This window comes from Anopheles stephensi, chromosome 3, assembly GCF_013141755.1.
Source record: "Anopheles stephensi strain Indian chromosome 3, UCI_ANSTEP_V1.0, whole genome shotgun sequence".
Classification (NCBI taxonomy): domain Eukaryota; kingdom Metazoa; phylum Arthropoda; class Insecta; order Diptera; family Culicidae; genus Anopheles; species Anopheles stephensi.
This window is the reverse complement of record NC_050203.1, coordinates 38,850,827-38,873,441: the sequence shown is the minus strand read 5'-3', so window position 1 is coordinate 38,873,441 and position 22,615 is coordinate 38,850,827. Positions and strand designations below refer to the sequence as shown.

Below are 22,615 nucleotides of genomic sequence, written 5' to 3'. Positions count from 1 at the left end.
CTTAAATGAAGTGCAAAATGAAGAGTATTAATTTTAACTTACCCCATCCCAAAAAACGTCCCAACGTATTGTTGAGCGCAGAAATGGTGGGGGGTTTTGTTTTGTTTGTTGTTGTGGGCAAACACATCATCGTCATCGTCAGCAGTTATTGTTTCAGAGGACTGTGGAAGATGTTTGGAAGAATTAAAAAAAATAGAGAGATGTACTCCAAGATAACTGCATTCTTGCACATCTTGAGGTGAAAGATGGAACGGAAGGTTAGAAATAAAAATACATGGCAATTAACATAATTGTTATTCCAAAATAATGTAACAGTCCAACGCTTGTGTGTTGACAAACAATTCCGATTGGCAACGATAACGAGCCCAATAAAACTGTTTCGACAATTACTAACGAACCACACCGGCGAACCACAATGCGTGCCCCGGTACGTGTCAGCTAAATGGCATGGTCCGCATGCCCGCCAACGATGCGTTTTCGAACACGTGCGAAGATTATGGGCATTTTCTTTGGGACACGATACCGTGCACGATACGTGCGTTTCGTTAAAATCTTTCGCCATCATCATGACCGAGTCGGTCCTTCGGTTTGGCAATGGCCGTGCTGATGGCAAGGCAAAAACAATTCGATGTTTCAATTTTCATGGAAATTCAAACAATGGGTCGTACCGGAGTATCATTGGATGGGTGGATGCGTATGGTGAAAAAAAAACGAGAGAGAAAGAAATGGAATTTCATATGATTGCTTTCACCGGGAGAGTGCAATAAGAAATGGCGCATGAAGCAGAGGAATCGATTATTCTTAATTTATATGTGTGCTGACAGTGCTGTTGCTTGCTTATCATGAGTGATTAAAAATTGACTAAAGAATTAATTCGCTTCACAAACACATGAACAACGGCTTGTTTACAGTGTGGGAAACTGTTTAGCTTTACATCATGCTGTGATCATAAGCTAATGATAATTGATTATGTTGGTATTGTTTTTGGCTAATTAATTAATTACTGCCAGTTTAAAGTTTTTTGCTCATTTTGAAGAAAAAATCCATGATCCATTTGCAAATATAGTTGTTGATTTTGCTTCGGTCAACATACAAAATTAAAAAAAAAACTTGTTGGAATTGATTTTGAAGGAGAATTATTTTTAAATTTAATATGCTGAAGAGCTATAACTATTGTTAATTTTGGTAAAACTTTTCATTAATTATATGGTCATAGTTAGGTTATTCTTCTTCTTCCTCTTGGCCTGTTCTGGTTAGAGCAATATCTTTTAGAGAAAGTCATGCCAGCAATAAGTTCCCAGGAAACTCTACCCAGAACTGCATTCCTCCAAGATTTGCTGCATCTGACCTTCGACGGATTATGCTTCATCTGATCTAGCCAACTGATCAGATCAGTCTGATCTGGTGGGGCATGAGTTTGGCATCTGCGCAACGTGCTCCAACGATCGTGTCCTTCCAGTAATATTGTAGAGAATTTACTGGATGTGATATCGTGATTGTAGAGCGATAGATGAAACACGTCTGGTTTCTTTGCGAGTGTGAATTCAATTGTCCTTTATTCTTATGCATTAATTAGAGTTCATTACAAATTCATCATGATTCATTTCTACCCTATAAACATTTTCGTAATTCGAACATTCCGGCCACCAAGAATGAAATTCTTTAGAGTAATTAACAAACAAACGTGTTCGAATTATTATTCAGGTGAGGTAGTAGGTAACAATGCTAGTCGTGCTGTCGGTCGCACGATGTACTTGTCAGGTGCCGTTCGTAAAGTGACGACACGGATGACGTCGTCCTTGCCGGGATGGAGTTTAACAATGCGCCCCTTTGGCCACTCGGTGGGATGAGCATTATCTTCTCGTATAAGGACTAACTGATTTTCTTTAAGCTCAACTACTGACCTGCTACCGAACGACGATCGTGCTTGTAATTGTTGTGTATATTCCCTTTGCCATCGTTGCCAAATAGATCGTACATAGCGTTGCACTAACTGATACTCGTTTAAACGATTAGACGCAATGTTAGTGTAATCAATATCGGGAACAGATTGCATGTTACCTCCGATGAGGAAATGGCCTGGTGTGAGCACTTCAAGATCACACGGATCTTCTGACATTGGAACTAAGGGTCGCGAGTTTAAACAGGATTCGATCTGTGTTAATAATGTAAGCATATTTTCGTAGGTTATACTTGTTGTCCCTATGGTTCGCAGTAAATGATGTTTTGCTGACTTGACCGCTGCTTCCCAGAGCCCGCCGAAGTGGGGAGCTCGCGGTGGTATGAAACGCCATATCATGCCGTTCTCCGCACACCAATTGAAGATGGATTTACGATCTTCCTCATTCTGCTTCAGCATTTTGTAGATACGATGTAGTTCATTTGCTGCTCCTTTAAACGTTGTAGCGTTATCTGAGTGCAGCTCCTTCACCATTCCTCTGCGTGCTACGAAGCGACGAAGTGCTGATAGAAATGCGGTTGTTGTCAAATCGCTCACCAATTCAATATGTACAGCTCTGGTTGAGAAACAGACGAAAATTGCAATATACGCCTTGCTTGGACCGCGATTCCGAACATTTGATTTGATTAATAATGGCCCACAGTAGTCAACGCCGCAAATGGAGAATGCTCTGGTTGGGGTCACTCTTGACTCCGGTAGATCTGCAACGCTTTGTTGGACTAATGTTGGTTTGGCCTTGAAGCATTGAAGACAGCGATGGTAGATTGATTTCACTAGACTTCTTCCTCCTATCACCCAAAATCGTTGTCGGAGCGTTGCTAGCAAAAGTTGCGGTCCGGCATGTAATAACCGGAGGTGATATGCTGTTGCTAAGAGAACTGCCATAGGATGGGTGGCAGTTAACACGATGGGATGTTTAACCGAATGCGATGCTGTCATGTTGCCCAGCCGGCCACCAACCCGAAGCACTCCTGTTTCGTCCAAATATGGTCTCAGCCACTTCAGTCTTGATGCTCGGGATACTTGTCTTCCTGTTGTTAAGGCGTGGATTTCGTCGTCGAACGTATCTTGTTGGGCGAGTTTACATAGGGCGATTTCGGCTTGATGAAGATCTTCAGTTGTGATGGTTGCTTGGACGATATCTGTATCAGCTACATCTCGTTTGTTTTCGGCACGACACCCCTTTGGATGTTGTGAAGAATATGCCTTGGTTCTCAGGCACCGCACGTATTTGAATATGTATGCTACCACACGGCGAAGTTTGTGGTAACTTGAATACCTAGCGAAGAGTGTGTTGGAGAAGGCTCGTGCGATAGTGGTGCAAGTGATGGGTTGAGCAGCCTTCCGCTCTTCATCTGCCAATTCACCTTCATCGTTAGACGGAATAAACGTTGGCCAATTGCTTTCATTTTGTGCCAACCAATGTGGCCCGTTCCACCACCGGTGTCGATTGATCAGATCCTCAGCTTTTATACCACGTGATATATCGTCTGCAGGATTGTCCCTTCCAGGGACGTGCTTCCAGCTCATACCGTCGGTGTCCCGTTGAATCTGTGCCACACGATTAGCCACAAACGGTTTCCAGCGACTCGGCAGTGATTGCAACCAGTATAGTACCGTGGTGGAATCAGTCCAGAAATACACCTTGATGTTGAATCTCGTTGCGTTGATGATCTTCTTGTAGAGTTGTGTGGCTAACCTTGCGGCACAAAGTTCCAATCTTGCTATTGAATGCGTATTTGTCAACGATACGACTTTAGATTTTGCCGTTATTAGTTGTACTGAAACATACTCCTTCGTTTCTGCACGAATGTACCCGCACGTTCCATAAGCTGACTGTGATGCGTCTGCAAACATGTGTAGTTGAACGCTACGTGCTTGCACCAGTGAGACGAATCGAGGTACTCGGACCTCTCGCAATCGGAATATTCCTTGATGGTATTGATTCCACTCCTCCTGAAGCTGTGGTGGCAGCGTGCTATCCCAATCTAACGCCGTTCCGTTCCTCTTCAGAGTCCTTAGACGTTGCATAAACATTTTTGAAATGATTATGGTGGGCCCCAGTAGCCCGAGTGGATCGAAGATCTTCGCGATGAATGATAATGCTTGGCGCTTGGTTAACGACATTGGTGGAGGTGGTAAATCTACTTGAAACCGAAATGCGTCGTTTCTTGGTTCCCAAACCAAGCCTAATGTTGAGACGGAGTGATCTTCTAGCTCGTGAACGGATTGTATTGCTATATTTTCTGCCGGAATGCCTTCTAATGCCTCTGGACAGTTTGATACCCATTTTCTAAGCACCATTCCTGCTGAATTCAGCATTGCAGTTATCTGAGTTACTTTTTTTACCACATCTGCGATATTGCTTGCTCCAGATAGAAGATCATCGACATAGAAATCGTGCAGAACAGGATCGACCGCATCAGGAAAGCTCTGCTGATGATCACGTGCAATTTGTTGAAGTGTTCTGGTGGCTAAAAAGGGTGCTGATGCTGTACCATACGTTACTGTAGCCAGTTCATAAGTAGAGATTGGGTCTGTGGTGGATTTTCTGTATCGTATGCGTAGCAAACTTCGATCTTCGGGGTGATGTAGTATTTGACGATACATTTTTTCGATATCAGCGGCTATAGCTATGGCATGTGTACGGAATCTCAGGATGATGGAAAACAGATCTTCTTGGACAATCGGGCCTACTAGTAATGTGTCATTGAGGGAGTAGCCGGACGAGGTCTTGCATGATGCATCAAACACTACCCTAACCTTGGTAGTGGTACTGGAATCTTTGACGACAGCGTGGTGCGGTATGTAACAATGTGCGATTGTATCATCTACAGGCTCGGGAAGCTTCTTCATGTGACCGAGGTTTTCGTATGCTTCCATGAATGCACTGTAAGCTTTCGCCATTTCAGGATTGGATCTCAATCGACGTTCTACACTCAGCAAGCGCCGATCCGCAATTTCTCGTGACGCACCCAGGGTTGCACCGTTAGTAACATTTCGGGGGAGTCTGACCACGTACCTGCCCGAAGGTTCTCGATTTACTGTTGATGTGTAGTATTCCTCACAGTAATTTTCCTGTACTGAGAATGCTGGTCCGTCATCAACAGTTTCTAGCTCCCAAAAACGTTGTATCATGGCTTCGAGTGGTTCTGATACGATGGCGGCACTCAATAACGCAGTCTTATTGGATGGTGTTTTCTTGTGCGTTGCATTTCCGGCAACCACCCAGCCAAACGGTGTTTCCATAAGCCATGGTTTGCCTGGACCAAGTGCTCGTTTGCGGCCTGTATGCAGTTCCCAGAAGGCCTCCCCACCAATTACCACATCGATCTGGCTTGGAGTGTGGTAATTTGGATCAGCCAGTGTAACGTCAGGAATCTGCCATGAAGAAACATCAATTGGAGCCGAAGGAATGTCTGCTGTGGGTGCCCTTAAAATAAAGAATTCCATTTTAGTGCTGAATTCTTGATTTTGAGATTCAATAGTAGCCACGATAGAGTTTTTAACTTGCTGTACTGCTTGCCCAATGCCAGTGATGACGATGTTGACCCTTTTCTGCGGCGTTTGCAGACGTTTAGCCAATGACTCCGTGATGAAGTTTGAAGTAGATCCGGAGTCTAGCAGCGCTCGTGCTTTGATTTGCTGGCCATGGTCGTCTACAATGGTGATTATGGCGGTTTCTAGTAATACCATGTCGCCTTCCTGGACCTCATCTGATTGTGCTGACATGCTGATTTTTGCCGGAAAATTCGGTTGACCGAAAGGTGTGGTTGTTGGTGCTGGTGATGTAATATGCAGCAGTGTATGGTGACGCGCGTTGCAAAACCGACACGAATATTTTGAATTGCACTCAGGAACCTGATGATCCATTGACAGGCAGTTGAAACACAACCGCAGCTTTGCCACGATGTCCCGACGATCCTTCACCGACTTTCTATCGAATGCTGGGCACGTGCGCAGTGGGTGTCGGTCCGAGCAACCCAATGAACACGATGTTGGTTTCACTGTGACTGTCTTCTCACGCCCTGTGGTCACAGCATAGGATTGCGAACGACGATGTGATGGGGATGATGTAGTTCCTTTGACCACGGCACTCGACTTGTGTTTCACCCCGGCCACCGTGATCGCAACCAGCTCCTTGCTCCTTTCCAGGTTGAGTGTTGATCGTAGAATGCGAACTCTGTCCTGTAAAAAACTGATTAGTTCCGAATACTTATCTTGAGGCGACGTTGACGAGTGTCGTTCCCAAGCCAATAGTGATTCGGAGTCCAGTTTTAAGAACAGGATGTTTATCAGCGGCACGTCCCAAGAATCCACGGGTTGATCCAGTTTCCGAAGTCCATTCACGTTTCTCGTGAATTCGTCCACGAGTGAGGCTAGGTCATCCACGTTGGTTCCGTCCACCGATGGAAGGAAATGTAGTCTCCGGTAGTACTCGCGACACAACATGCGTTTGTTGTCGTATCGTTTCAGTAGCATCTTCCACGTTACGGCATAGTTGTCAGCCGTCAACGATGTGTGCTCGAACGGCCGAGCAGCATCACCTTTCAAGGTACCGAGCAAGTACTGCAGCTTCATGATCGGTGGGATTTCGGGCGAAGAATCGATCATAGCAACAAATCGATCTCTGAAAGTCAACCACTTTGTATCATCACCGTCGAAAGTCGGTAGCTCGACTTTGGGAAGACGAATGTTCACTGTGCTTGAGCTGTTTAGAGCTGCGGTGCTCGAAAGCAGCAATGAATTGTTCACTGTATGGTTCTCCATTGGTTTATGTTTGAGGAAGAAACCACGCAACTTTCTATAACGTTCGTCCATATCACACCTATCGTTGATGCACGCTTCAATAGTATCTTCTTTGTCATCTAGTTCCTCTAGTTTCCCGATCGCGTTTATGAAACTATTATGATGTGAGTTCAACTGTTCTAGGCATGTGGACAACTCATCGACTTGATTTTCATCGTACCTCAACATAAAATCCTCTAATCGCGCAATATATGCTTCGGATTGCCTTTTCTTCAACAGAACATTTTTAATTTTTTTGTCCATAGTGAAATATGAAATATTTCGCACTCGATACGCACTGAAAGCTTTGTTGTATGCAAAATTGTACGCAAGTCCAAGTACGCGATTCACTTAGCACGGTTGCAGTAGTAACAACACCTTTACTTTACAAGATGGTGGTGAGATGACGCTATGAAATTGGCGCGCGATGGTGATGAGGTTGTCGACCGAAGCTTGGATGAAGCGACGCTTCCACTAACACAATTATCGAAATATAAAGCGGATGAGAAGGACGATTGTTCACGGAAGTCTGCGTTGACGGAACGCGGTTCACTTTCACACGCGAGCACGGATGACACAAAAACACACTAGTAATCGGCTGGCAGGAAGGTCCGTGATAATGATTGTTCACAATATTGTTCTATCACTGAGCACAGCACTAACGATGTACGAAAGTTACACTCACACGCATATACATACATGCACACTCCGTGGGAATGTTTCGATCTCTTGATGCAGAGTGACCACACACGGATGTTGAAACGAACAGACGCGATGATTCGAAAGGAATTCACGATGGATGGGTATCGTGAATTTCACAGTAGAGTAGGATACTCAATGTTCGTGCCCTTGATAGCGGGGCGATGATTGTACTACACCGTAAGCCTAGTACAACCGGAACTGGCTTGCACAAAACTGGATGAGAATTGGTAACACGTAGTGCCCTAATTCACTATTGTACAAGGATACAAGTCACGACACACAATCCGGTTCGAAGGACCAAAATGTAGAGAATTTACTGGATGTGATATCGTGATTGTAGAGCGATAGATGAAACACGTCTGGTTTCTTTGCGAGTGTGAATTCAATTGTCCTTTATTCTTATGCATTAATTAGAGTTCATTACAAATTCATCATGATTCATTTCTACCCTATAAACATTTTCGTAATTCGAACAAATATTTTAATATTATTCAGACACAATGTATTGTTCAATTATCTCGATTGCTTGATCGATACATCCTTCAATATTTTAGCTAATGCCAGTTTAAACTTTATCAACCAGCCAATCGGCTTGAGTCAAACAAGCATTTTCGCGAAGTGTTATAGTTGGTGTAAGAAAAGTTGATAAATAAAGCAAACTTTCTAAAAAAGGCTTTCTTGCAATAACGATGAGCAAGTGAACAGTTGCTTAGGCTGCTCATAACACACCGTTCACTCACACACCAGGAAAGACAGATGCTCAATTGGCAAAAGCATGATGCTCCAAACATGGCGTCGTTCGTCGCGAACGAACCTCAAATTAATATATTCTTAAATCTGCAAGTCCTGCTTACAATGAGATAGCTTAACAAAAAGTTAGGATGGGTCTCTGCAGCGTTTTGTACCATGCCTACATACGTAGAACAATACCCGCTCTTATCTTTGCTCAGCTTACTGTTAGCTTTATTCTGTTATGTTATTATTTAATAAATAACTAATCAAAAATGCCATGTAAAAAACTTCTATAGCACCAACAAGCAAACGAATCTGTCTCACGTGTCAAGAAAAGCGGGACTTCTCTTAAACTCAATTGAAGGCACTGCTTTTTCAAAGCAAATCCAAGCTAATCTACACAACCATACGATATAACAGAGTCGTTATTTTTTAATTAATTTTCAATAATCATAATTTAAAGTGAAAAACAAGTAAAGAATTAATAAACAAATTTAAAGGGGACAATGGCCTGAGTGAGTAAAATAATAACATATTGAGTTTATTGTAAAATTTGACAAAGCCAAAGACTACGATTTTTCTTGAAAATAGGCTCGAGGAAAGAATCGGAGGCTTACATGATGAGTTAACTTTAACCCTTTACCTGGAAGTATTCTGATGCATGTGGTTAAGATTGAAATGTCGCTTAGTAATAGAGGCGGTATTTGAGATCTCGTGATATCTAAGACTTCTTCTTCTTCTTCTTCTTTCTTGGCCTAACGACCTCGTTAACCATGCCTGCCATTTCTGGGTTACTAGACTTATTGATACCACATAGTTGGATAGTCAGTCCTCACTATGGGGGAACGGCACAGAAGGGATATGAACTCCGGTCTCAGCGTATGAAGACCGGCGCCGCTGTAGCCTCTATCACCGGGCTGCCAAAGTCTACTTGTCGAGGTCGACGGAAGATAAGAGTTTTCCGACTATGAATTCTGGCTTGTACGAGTAGATGGTTTGAATGACAATACCTTTATGACTGATAGAGAAGGGTAGAGAAGGCTCCTTGGAAAATGAAGCCCTTTAGACGAAGCGGGGTCTTGGATAATGTGTTTAAGGCGATGAGTTCCCTGGCAGCTATTCACTTCGCCCACTGTTGAACTAAGGACACATCAGTTGCTCTACTTGCCTGATCAATACTTTCATAGCTTTTCTTACTGTTACTTGCTAAAAATATAAATATAACACATAGAAAAAGAATTTTGTTTAATAATCAATTTTTTGTTTCGATTCGATTTTTTTTTCAATTCGATAGGAGCGTCCGGCTCGTATTGTTAGAAATTAAATTTTAAACAGAATGCTTTTTTCTTGATATTTCTAAGCAACGGTACGATTGAAACTGAAAATTTAATTTAAAAATACATTTAAAAGAACCAGCAATAGCTCTCAACGACTCTGCCGGCGTGGTTATGAATGAAAATCGATGAAACAAAACCTCCTCTCCTTCCTTCAATGTGCTTAATGGCCAACCGTCCTGTACAAATAAAATGAGCGGGTTAAAGCTTCTCCTTTTGTTTACTATTTACACACGGCACCTTCGCCGGCCAAAAATCGCTTTCAACTCAAATTTCACTCACAGAAAGTACAACCAAAAATGAAAGAAACATTGAAGTACGCAAAAGGTACTTTTCTTCCTTCTCCTAAAGGGTTCCTGTGGGAAGATGCGAAAAACACATGCAGACATGCTGAATGCGCTGGCTCAAAGTGCCGCTTAGTTCGAAGGTTGTCGCTTCGAACGCTTCATCTTACTCGCTGTGCTTACTTCGGGTCGCAAGTTGGCAAGCAAGTAAAGCAACAATTCGATCGAATCGGACAATCGGAAAGGAAAACTCTTCCGGTTTCGTTTCGTACACTTTTGCTTTAAACTTCTTCAGCCGGGCGAACCGGGTAGCTGGTGGAGGTGGGTTTTTAAATTGAATCTAAAGCTTTTTAGACGCGCAGCAGAAAGTATTGTGTTTGAGTTTTTATTTTACCGAGCAGGCGAATGAGAATGCCCTGATTTGATCACCGCAAACTTATTCGATTGCGAAGCACTTAGTTACGGTACTGGCTAAGGGGGTGGGGACCGCGAGGGCGAAGTATGTTTCCAGCGAAACGTTTTAAAATAATGGCTTCTTAAACGGATTTTGCCTTTGTTACAAATATTATGACTTAAAAACGATGTTGTTTTAAGTTTGTAGCTCACAGCTCACGAATGTGATTACAACTGTAAGCAAACATTGCTTGGCGGGGGTGGTCTCTTCTTAGTAGAATTGAAAAAGCTTTGAAGAGCATTTTATTTAATATACTTGTTTAAACTTATGGCATCAGAACCGATCTGACCATCCAGCTATGTGGTATCAATAAGTGTTGCAAGCTATTGCATAGCTGGTAAACCTAAGAAGGTCTTTAAGCCAAGAAGAAGCAAGACGTTAGAGATGAGCTGTTCAAGAGTGGATTGTTTGAGTCATTTATGTACTCTGATAATGTAAGACATTCTTAGTATTGGAGGGCGGAATCATAAAGTCTAATAACCCTGAAATGGGAGACATGGCCTAAGAGGTTGTTAGGCCAAAGAAGAAGAAGAAGAGTCTTAGTATGAATTTTATTAATTTTATTGTCGTTGTGACATGTCTTTGATCAGGTCTACTAATAAATTATAGGAAATGAATGAGAAACCTCAGAATGCTCCATTTTATCATAAAATTAGTTTATAAAAGATAGAATTATCAAGCTTAGTTTATCCCGAAAATCCTGAAATAAGATTTAATTCATAATGAATTCTCGAAAAAATATTAAAAAACCAAAAAATACATGGAAATTATTGTAACAGTTTAAATTATACTTTAACAGGAGAATATCAACTTCAAGTTGTTTTTGGACCTGTTCTGAATACTCCACGATCTGTTGTTTGAATTCTGAATTAAGTTCTGGTGGTCATTCTAAGCAATTCATTCACTTCATTTTATTCCCCTGTCGTGAGTTCCATCGGGAGCCTTATTCATGCCAAATGAACACACATTCACCGATTCAAAGCAATGCATTTGTACGAAATCCGAAAGGCGCCTGCGCAACGGCGGATGCTGTGCTCGTCAGGACTCCTTCATTTCTCCACCCAACGAATAGGATTGTGCACGACGCGATTCCATGAACGTTTGCCGGTTTGCCGGTTGTTTGAATCCTTCTCGACCCGGCACATCTCCGACAGTGTACCGATCGCCCATCCAGTCCCAACGAATCCCGACGACGAACATTGTGTTCCAAAAGCGCTTGTTGTCCTTTCGTTAGCCGAACAGACACATCCCGTCCCGCGTTCGGCACGCCGAACGGAAGCGATTCCGTGTTATCTGTCTGCGTTCGGGCCGAACAGTCACACGGCTGTTGGTAAATAGCTTTTCTTGGTCAAATTCTTTCAGTCGTCTCGAAACTTTCACCGTCGCTGGGAATGTTTTTCGCCGAGCACGCACAGACACCGCGGCTGATGCGTTCCTCGATGATCGTGGTTCGGCCATGCACTTTGTTGCAGTATTAGTCGGTCGGTGGAGTTAGCGCTCGTGTATCCGCTTTTTCAGTGACATTGGAGCGTGGTTAGTTTCACACTTTGCAGCTCGAACCACAGTTCTCGCGTGGTCGTGTAATGTGCATCTGAGTGCAGTGCAAAATGAATCCAACAGTGAGAAAAAGTGTTGTGCTGTGAGGATTGTCCGTGCTTTCGAGAGTGTGTGTGTGTGGGAGTTGGTGTGAAAAGCGTTGATCGTGAGTATGCTCGTGACTTGCGTTTTGTGCGTACGGGTTTTGGATACCATCATCATCATCATCATTTGCATCCTTTTTTTGCTTTTTACCACGGCTGCATTCCATCCTTCCGAGCAGCGCGTTCGATTTCGAATTCCGAATCGAGCAAAAAGTGCATCCTCATCGCGCGCGCCATCCTGCATCACCGTGCTGGATGCATCGTTTCGTCGCGCACAAATAGCAATGACGGTAGTTTACGCTGATGACGCTGTGATTTGTTGCTGCCGTTGCCTTTTAGTCTTTGGTCGGGGCCCGGTTTGCTGTTTTTCCCTCGCGTCCGCCGTTCCACGCCGTTCGGATGCATTTTGTTTATTGCTGCTATTATTTATTTGTGCTTTCTGTTTCTTTTATGTGATTCTTTGCCGATTTTAAATGTTTTCCACTTTTCGGAGCGCTTTTTTCTCCATTCCAAATGAAAATTTCCCTCCCCACTGGCATGGCATTGCGTGGACGCTAGTGCGTGTGGATGGGGGAGGGGGGAGGAAGAAAATGTTTTCCAAACTGAACGAGAGTGAAATTTACCGAGAACCGAAAAGTTGCACTTGTGTGGAGTGTAAGGAAGATGAATGAAAATGTACATACAAACGACACAAAAACGCACGCAAGTGTTTGTGCAACACAGCCCCGCACAGTGCAATGTCGATCGGTGTGCGACGGGAAGCGGCCGACATGTGCGACGGAAGGAAACAGCGAACCGCCAATCATAATTGTTTCCGGAATCAAAACTGTGCCAGACAATGGGAAAACGGGGCTGTGAGAAGGATGGCTCAGGAGAAAAGTTTTTTTTCCCTTCTACCTTGCTTTGTGCCAATGTTCTATCCTTCAATTGTGACTGTGCGCGACTGTGTATGGTGGAAAATTAATTACAATCCAACTACACTGTACAATAAGCGTTTGTGTTTGATTTAAAGTGAAACAACCAACCAAAATGGGAAAAACAAAGAGCAATGCATCCCGGTACAACGCCGGAGCAATCGAACCAAATGCTGCTTGTTTGTGCTGTAGAAGTGAAATTGCGTAAAACAAGTAAAGTAGTCAAACTAGAGAACACGTCAACAAAGCTGATATTCAAATAGTGTACGATTTTCCGGTATATTTACTTTATTTCGTTTGTTTACCGCAGTGATATACAGCGTTTCTAAAGTGCAGTGTAGTAGTGAATGAGAAAGTTGGTGCGATACCTTGGTAAACGCACGCTGCTATTCAGCCTGCCAGTATGCAAGTGAATGTTTGTTGAAAGCTTCCCATGAAGTAAAGGAGAACAAATCTCAGTTGCAGGCGGGAGTAAAGAAGTGTTGAAAAATAATTAAATTGGAATATTGGGTGCATTAAAACTTTTGGTCATTACAGGTAAGTTAAAACAGTTCCAGTAGTTGTTGAAGAACTTTTTTTTTTATTCATAAAGAACGGCCTGGCCGTATTGCTTGTTGAAGAACTTATTCGAATTGAAAGTGTATACTGATTAAGTTGAACTCAAATTAACTGATTTGTTTTATCTGCTCTCCTACTAAGGGTAAATAAATAATTTAGAAAGATAAGATTGGAGAGGTAAAGTACAGAAGTACCAAAGAAAGAGGCAATTTCTTTAAAATGTTGAAAACAAGATGAGTAATAAAAATAATAATGATAGTAACAATAAGTCCTGTGGTAAGAGAACAAACCAATAAAGTTTAGTTTTGGTCATTTGATCATATTTAAGACTGTCTAAGTTTTTTTTTTATTGAGTATTATTGAGTCCAGCAGTTTTCCTTTTAAATTTTATTTATTCGTGACAAATAAAGCTTGGACTGTATGGAGTTTTGGAGTCCTAGTACTTATGTTGACATAAAGATTGTCCAACAACGAAACAAATGAAGTCTTATGACTAGCAGCTGACCAACCAATCGATCAACTTTGTCCAAAAATTACAATACCTCCTGAGCCATTTTATAGATGATGCTCAGATTCCATTTTTGACTTTGTATATGTGGAAGAACACAAGGATAAAAATTCATGAATTGTACGATGTTCTCAATATTGTATAGCGCATTAGAATCAGCAGGTTCGGCTGGCGGTTGGCTATCCATGCCATGAGAATGACACTGGACGACCCAGGCAGTAAAGAATTGTAAGGTCGCATACATGGAGAAACGCGGCGAGCTTGGTCAAATTAGAGATGGAGCAAAGGAGATAATGTGATCGTCAGAAGATCAACAATATCAACGATCCAAATCAATTGACGCTATGTATTATTATGCATTATTACGTGCGCCTAAGGTCATCTCACACACTTATGTCAAAGATATTCCTGAATCAATTAAAACTATAAGGGTTAACAAATGTGTGTTCAATATACTATGTGATAACATCACTCCAGAGATGAATCAAGCCCTGGATGCCATTTTTAATTCGTAAGGGACGGCCTGACCATATTGCTCCCGGAGGCCCTTACGTAGAACAAAAAAAGGAGGACCTAACACATCAAATCTGCTAATTTAGTCAAAGTTAGAAGCTTAGCAGAGATATTATGAGTGGTCCTCTGATAAAGTTTGGAGCCCTTCAAAAGATCGAGGTTCTCAGAATCCCACAGCCAGCTTACTAGAAGATGCGCCTAGGTCGGAATTAACGGGGATCCTTGGAAGCTCGCGGTTACAACTATCAGCTTAGTTTGCTAACACTACGATCTGCCGAAGATTTCAACTATGTCTGAAAGGATAATTTGTCTGTCATACATTATACATGCGGAGGAGAACAATTCCTCTTTTGTAAAAAAATGGTCAAACATATAAGCTTATTGGATTTCAATATGACCAAACCATTCTTCACGAATTAAAAAAAAAACATAACTTTCACTTGATCTCCTCTCGTTGCTCTTCTTTATTTATTTATTTAAATAAAATCGTGAAGTACAATAATAATGATGCGTGTAGTGATAAAAATAAAAAATAGATTGACAAGCTACATAAAGCGAGCAAACGACATTTTACAAAAAGGTATGCTTGAATTTAAAACCAAAATGTTGGTGGCACCACCAGCGGCCTTGCTAACAAACACTGATTTACGCAAGGGTAATGTACAGATAGGTGACCGCACCTTCGAAGTCTTCCAAAACTTCACCTATCTGGGGTCAAAAGTCAGCACCGACAACAACATTGATGTTGAGTTACGCGCAAGGGCTACGACCGGTGGGCTGGTCACGTCATGAGAATGACACCGGACGATCCAGCCCGTAAAGTCCTTTAAGGCCGTCCACACGGACAGAGGAGGCGTGGTAGGGCCAAATTGAGATGGAGTGATGGCGTTGATGCGTCCGCGAGAACGGCCGGGATAACGGATTGGCAGACGACGGCACTAAACCGTGAGCGGTATCGAGGATTGTCGCAGCAGGCCAAGACCGCAAAGCGGTTGTAGCGCCTGATAAGTAAGTATGCTTGAATTGAAGACAATGGCATGCTCAGATCAAGCATGGGCGGCTCGGTAATAGATGCGACAATGGGCCGGTCTTCACACGGCAGGACCGGGATTCAAATCACATCTAGACCAACTCCCCGTACGAAGGGCTGGCTATCCAGCTATGGGTAACACATGTAACAGAAAGCCATAAATGGCAAGCATGATCTCAGATAAGAGGTCGTTAGGCCAAAAAAGAAGAAAAACCATTGGATCATTACGTCAGAAAACTTTGGAACGGATATTGTTTGCTAAAAATTCTAAGGGCTTAAAGATCTTTCCGGATCAGTGAAATTAATCTTACATTCGCGCAATAGGGTGTTAGTAGTGTACATTTAAGTATAAAACCAATCATAAACTAAGCTTATCTATGAAACATTAAATATCAGTGTTCACATAGCAGGACCGGAGTTCAAATCCCATCTGGTCCTCTTTCCCGTACGCAGCACTTACTCTTTGCTACGGGTAGAGCTAGCCAAAAAAAAGCCAGAAATGGCCGAGATCTTTCGAGGTTGTAGTTCCAAGGAAGAAGAAGAAAATTCAATGTTTAATATTTGAATATAAATGCATATTTATGTCATTTCTTTAATAATTTATACTTCTATGACATTTTCTTGTGACAACTCTGTTTTACTCTGAGTCGTTAGTGGTACAAGTAACGTATTATTAATACTTGTTTGCTGCATAGATTAAACAGAATAATAGTTCTAGTAACAAATCCTGCTATCCCTTCATTGCATTATACACCATATCATCATGAAGTAGAAACACATCAGTTTGGTTGCACATCGCCTCCAAAAACTTCGAATCTGGAGGCTGGTCTGTTTAGCAAATATTCCACTAATGAATGAAACCAGTCATCATAATGCTCTCCTAAACTACTCCGCACGCAGATTACGCACCACGTGCAACCTTGAATCCAGCTCACTTAAGCACCACCATAAACAATAGCCCTGCTGTACAGAATGGGAGTATTGGGCGATTGCGTGCATCTCGCGTCGGAACAGCGAGCGAGCGAGCGACCGAGCGTTGCTAGACAATTAAATAGAATTTGTTTTCACTCGGTTCGTCGAGCCCGACCCGTTGTTTATTCAGTTATTAGTGGTGGTAAAAACAAATATTTCCGATTATTATTCCAATACGTATACGGCCGTTTATTGCACCCCGAAACGGAACCGGAATTCAAGCGCCATCGCTTTTCGGACCCGGTGCATTCGAGGCTCACTCGGAGCTTAGTGGGGTTTGCCGCGTATTACGGGACAAACTTCCGTCAAACGAAACGTGGAACTATACGGTGGGTTGGTGGTGTTCGATAATTTGAGATACTTTTTGTGTGGTTTTGTCTATCGTCGACGGGTGCTATCGCTAGCTATCCCACCATCGAATGGATCAACGGATTTGGGGTGGCCTAGATTTGGGGAGGGGAGAGGTTTTATTGTTTTATCTTTCCTCAATTATGGAAATAAATGTAAATATAAAACTTCAGCTAGTACCGGTGGGAGATTATAGCTCGATGCAAGGAAGGAAGGATGCGTCCAGAAGTGGCACGGTATCGAAACGGTGCGATGACCTGTAATTGCACCAAAGTCTAAAATCGTTGCTTGGGATGGCCTTGTGTGGCGTTGGCAGGCGATAAAACTGGTCGTATACGGGTCTCGAAATGTTCGTGTAACCGGATGGAAGCGACCGTGTGTGCGGTTGTGTGGATCGATTTGCAATGAAACCGCAACAATGGCTCCTGTTGGCAGGTGCGTTAGTGGCGCTTTTGGTGAGCATCCGATGATGATGATGATGACGATGACGAAGCCAGACTGCTGGCGCTGAATGGGATAACGTTCTGTCACCGAACCGACGTGTTCGATAGATTTCCCGATCGAATCAAACTGTCGGGGCGATACTCGCCGCCATACATTGTCGTCGCAGGGCAGCCTGGTTTCCCAGCCGGGGAACGTATAAAAAGACACTAAGCAACTTTTACACCACAAAAACACAAGGGCGAGCGAGCGCCGGACAGATTGGTCACGAACGGAACGGATTTCGCCACAGCCCCCAAATTTGCAACCGAGATAAAATCCTTTTTTACAGCACACTCCATGGTTAGCTTGTTTGTTTGTTGATTATTACGCGCATCGGATGCTACGCTTCGATCGAAATGCCTTTCAAGGGATGGATCCATCGAGTTGCTGTCGGGGTTGGGTGAGCGTTCCCTCGGAACGCCATGCACATGGTATGAATAATTTAAATTTAATGCATCAAATATCGATTTCAAACCCTTCGAATGTTGGATGCGGAGGCTGTGGTTAAACAGACGGGGCGAAGATAACCGGCAGGGACAATAAAGTAGGAGTCAGATGTAATGTTGTGGAGTCTGAGACTGAACACATTTGGCTGTTTCTATCGAGCTTTGAAACATCTAGAGAAAATCTTGAAAGAGATCTTTGAGCCAAGGAGTAGGAAAGGCTCACAAGTTAAAATTTCACGGTGAAATGTTTGCATGATCATATAGGACATATAAGAAATATTTAAATAAACCGTTACATTTATAAATGAAGCCTTTATTAACTTTGTCGATAATTTTAATAAGTTTTAAGCGATAATATGATTTTGGGGCGGTCCGGTAACCGAGACATATGCGGCGCTGGTCTTCAATACGGTAAGACCGGGGTTTAAATCCCACCCAGATCGCCACCCCGTACGCAGGCCTGACTATCTAGCTATCGCAGACGGAGACCTTTCGAGGTCCTAAAGCCAAAAAAGATGTAGAAGATGAGACTGGATATTTACAGAATTTACTCAATAGTGATGCATATTTTTAGCATTTTTACAACAAAATCATTTTTATAGTTAAGACAATGAAAAAGGTTTATTTATCTTATTTATTTATTTTTTAATTATGAACGCTTGAAGCCGTAATGTCAGAAAAAACTTCATATTAAAGTATTTTTTAACTAAAAAGTGAACAAACTTGCTTAAACATCGCACAAATTTGGAAACTTATTAATTTTTAGGATTTATTAAAACAGTTAAATCTGAGTTCAAAATCTATAGAAAATTATTTAATAACTATTACTTGCTTTCACAACACCAAATGGGAATAATTTATAATAAATTAATGATGATACGTCATAATACGTACGAATTTTGTTCCAAGCAACTTGTGGGCCTTTTATATCCTTTTTGCTTTAGCCCATTTTTGATTTTTTTTCTCGGAAAATAAATTTTTAGTATTTATAAACAAATATAAGTAGATTGCGGGTGGTTTAATTGTTTCATAAGTTTTAAGGAATTTGATAAATTATGATAATGACATATATAAATTACAATATCATATGAAACGCACAAGTGATTGATATGTTTTATCAACTTTAAACTGATCCTCGTCCTTGTCGCTTTCGCTTGCTTTTCACCTTCAAACCGGTCAACACTTTTCCCTAGCAAGAAGTTTGTCGATGTGTTTTTGCGGTGCAATGAAAAATGTTTGGTATTTTTTAATTAGTTTCCATCGGGTTACTCTCCTTTGGCTCACCACACCAAAGGCAGAAAGCATTATTTGTATGCGTGTTATGTGCAGTAGCAGTAGCAGCAGCAGAAGCACATAACTATGGTATGGTGAACCGTTTCCAGCAGCACCTGAAGATAAATAATTAAAATTTCTTTTTTTTAAGGGATGATTTGGTATTGCTCTGTTATAAGCATGATTTTGCAAATAATGCAACCCGAAACATTGAAATGCAGCAATATGGAATTTCACCTTTGACTTTCTATTACCACGAGAGAGAGAGAGAGAGAGAGAGAGAGAGAGAGAGAGAGCAGCTAAAAGGTAGCGATGAATTTTTTCTTTTACAATTTTGCACATTCACGGCAATAAATTATAAATTCCATGTTTGTTTGATGCATAAAATCAACAAAGCGGGTGGTTTTCTCTCAAAAGAACCGGCCCAACGGAAGGCAAACTCTAATTCGAATCGTGTGAGGTTTGGTGGGATTCATCTTAAAGAGATCTGATTAAAAATATCTTTCCCATCGATCGGAATCGGATTCGCAAAACTGGGACCAACACACCATTTGTGCCGGAAGCCATTTCACGCTTCGCATCATCTCCCCGGCACTGCGTCACCTCGAGGGAAGAAGCGAAAAACGGAAAAACTACTAACACAAGCTAAGCTGCTGCGCCACGCCATGCGATTTATGAAATATTCATAAACTCTCCGGCTGGAGATCCTGCCGTAAACGGGCACGTACGGTAACGCTGGTGCTTTCCTTTTTGCTGGCTGGCTGGCTAGCTGGCTGCAGGCTGCTGTGCCCCCTCGGTTTGCCCAGTGCCGGAAGATATTTAAACCTGCACATTTACATATGTAAGCGAATGGAACCGATGTTCTTCGAATTGTGTTTTCATGTCCCTTGTTTTTTTTTCTGTGTGTGCATTCGGCAAATCGGCGAGTAATGTTCACGTGCGTTTTGTTTTAGCAAAACCCTTTAGAGAAATCGATTTCGGTTCGGAGCCCCGTTCCGGCCTTTTCTTGCGTCCTGGGTGTGTGAGTGTGTGTGGGTCTGTTTGGCAATCGAATTCATTGTCAGCTTGATTCCCAGTTCGGTAAAGTGATGCAGATGAGGTTTGGATCCACCGATCCATCCACACAGCGATCGGGAGGAATAAATGAATAATATTTTTTCCGAGAAGAGTTTTTTAATACTAAATTGAATAGCATATAGGATATGTGAAGAAGAATCCTTGAAGTTGTTAAATTTACAGGCAAGTCTAGAAAACAACAAATGCATACATTGCCGGGAAATCAAAATTGACTTTAATCTTCAACTCACTTAAATTTTATAATGTTTAATTTAATTTACGTTAATCAAATAATGTTATGCATACCTTCTGATTTGCGGCATTATAGCTGTCAAGATATTGAAAACTTCTAAAGTGCTCAAGAATAGTTTTGAAATTTTTCGGGCGATGGCCCTATACCCGGTCAATCCATCCAACTATCAATTGAATCATAATAATATGTCTTACAATCCTTGCCTCCATGTATTACGTCTAAGTAATCAATTGTTGACAACGCGCATCAATTTTTGTCTGCACGGTATCAATTTTAAACAGGGTGCATTGGGTTTAGGTTCGGAGATGCATATAGAATTTTTATATATTTTTTGGATGGTGTAAGATACTAATTTAACCATTTTGAAAACTATTTCAATGATTAAAATAGACTAAATAAATTGAATTACTAAGCCGAATATGCTTTGTTTGATGTTGTAACATGTAGTTTTCCATGTCTATGAGAAAAATATTTGTATTTTAAATTTGAATAAAAAATTAGGATTTGTGCTGAAACTATTTGGATTAGAGACAGAAATCGATGACTTGTAGCCAAAATTTGATGACAGGATGTTTAAAATATATAAGAGCTGGTCAATCTTGTGCATGCAATAAAAAAAACTCATAAATTAGGAACAAACTTTGATCGCAATCACTATACGTAGAGCCAAAATATAAGAAACAAATAATGAAGTATAATAAAATAGTCAAGAACTGCAGCTTAAAGATAAGCTATGAGTTATGAATTTAGAAAATGCATATATTGAAGCAGTTCCTAATGGCTGGCTGTAATTGAAACCGATTTCGGCTAATGATCAGAGTCTCCAGAGGGTCCTTCTAAAACAACAGAAACTTACGAAGGTTTAAGAACTGCAAAGGGATGACAGTATCCATATAAACTTGGAAATCCATACTAGGCAAGATAAAATATTCTGGACTAGAAAGATATTGTTATACTGCCGAAAAAGTTTAAGCTGTAGTCGTTCATGAGACAAAACCTCTATGTAATCTGCTGATTGCGCCTGTAGAGCATATCTCGGCGACGGTGGGTTCGTCGTTATCCGAAGAGACTTCCAACTGCCCTTAGTAGCGGCCAATAGAATGTTGGCAAATGTATATTTGTTCTGTGTCCAAAGCAGAGCACTGTCTGATCTCTGAATTCCAAAAAAAGAGCTTAAAAATGCAAACTATTAGTTTTAAAACAGCCATGCTTAAGGTTTGAAAATATCTGTCAGAAGGCCGTTAGGGAGAAAATAGGATTATTTTAAAAAAAAGTTCTGTGAACGTAGGATTAGTTACTAACGTAGGATCGTGTTACTGGAACACCAGAAAGCATGTATAAGAACCACATAGATTTAAAAAAGATAAATATTTATAAATTAATATTGACAGCAAGTGCCGTATTGTCTAAATGAAAATTATATTGGATTATATTAAATTGCAGTATCATCCGATACGATTTTATCAAATATTTCCTTCAACTAGCTTCAACAAGTCCACCAATCACAGGCCATTCGGATGCTCTCTGTACAATCCGAGGTTAGGTATTTCATTTGAATGTTTTATTAGACATCAAATTAGATTGAAGGCACTATATTGAGATGTTATAAAGAAAAATATTTAAAAAAAATGCAAGAAAATTATAAATTTGAGCGAAAAACCAGCATGCACTTCGGGTAGAATTTGAGCGAAAAGCCAGCATGCAATTCGGGTAGAATAGAAAATAATCAAATTATTTAAAAAATCTATCAATTTCCCATATGAGCAGCTGAATTCGAAGGATACTGTTTCGCACTAACTGCAAAACCACTTTACGCGAGGCACGTATTCTAATTTTAAGATTTGGATTTTACTTCAATTGCTTTTCTAATTCCTACGTTGTGTTGCTTAGGGTTTTGGTTACAGACTGTTTTGTTATTTTTTTTACTCTTTCTTTTCTCCTAAGCTAAATTAGGCCTACGAATGTGTGTAGCTTTCAATTACCGTAGGGAGATTCATCCCAAACTAGAATATAAATAAAGAAGAACGACTAGCCCGCTATTCGACAACGGTGGTAGAGACGACAACGTCGCAGATCTTCATACGTCAGAATCGGGGTTCAAATCCCATCCGGACCGTTCCCCTGTAGTTGAGCACTGACTATCCAAATACGTGATATCATTAAGCCTAGATAGCCAGAAATTGCAGGCATGTCTTTAGGCCAAAGAAGAAGACTAGTCCACTAAGTAAGAAATAAAAATCTGCAAGCTCAATGTGCATGATTTTCCTCGAACAAACTGGGCTTCCTCCCTTGCATTATCTTAATTTTTTTTATTCATAAAGAACGGCATGGCCGTATTGCTACATCAACTTCATTCATTTAATTAAAA

At 41.3% G+C, this 22,615-nt stretch overlaps 1 protein-coding gene across 3 annotated transcripts in view; it reads left to right on the top strand.

Annotated features, from left to right (window-relative positions):
- The first annotated feature begins 11,591 nt into the window (after positions 1-11,591).
- LOC118511891 (lachesin) overlaps positions 11,592-22,615 on the top strand; it is a 32,748-nt gene continuing 21,724 nt past the window's right edge. The window contains exons 1-2 of one of the 3 annotated variants that reach the window (XM_036055519.1): positions 11,592-11,956; positions 13,119-13,345. The gene's annotated coding sequence lies outside the window, so the exon portion shown is untranslated. Of the gene's footprint in view, positions 11,983-13,118; positions 13,346-22,615 lie in introns of all 3 variants that reach the window. The other 2 variants (XM_036055520.1, XM_036055521.1) reach the window with 2 other exon arrangements.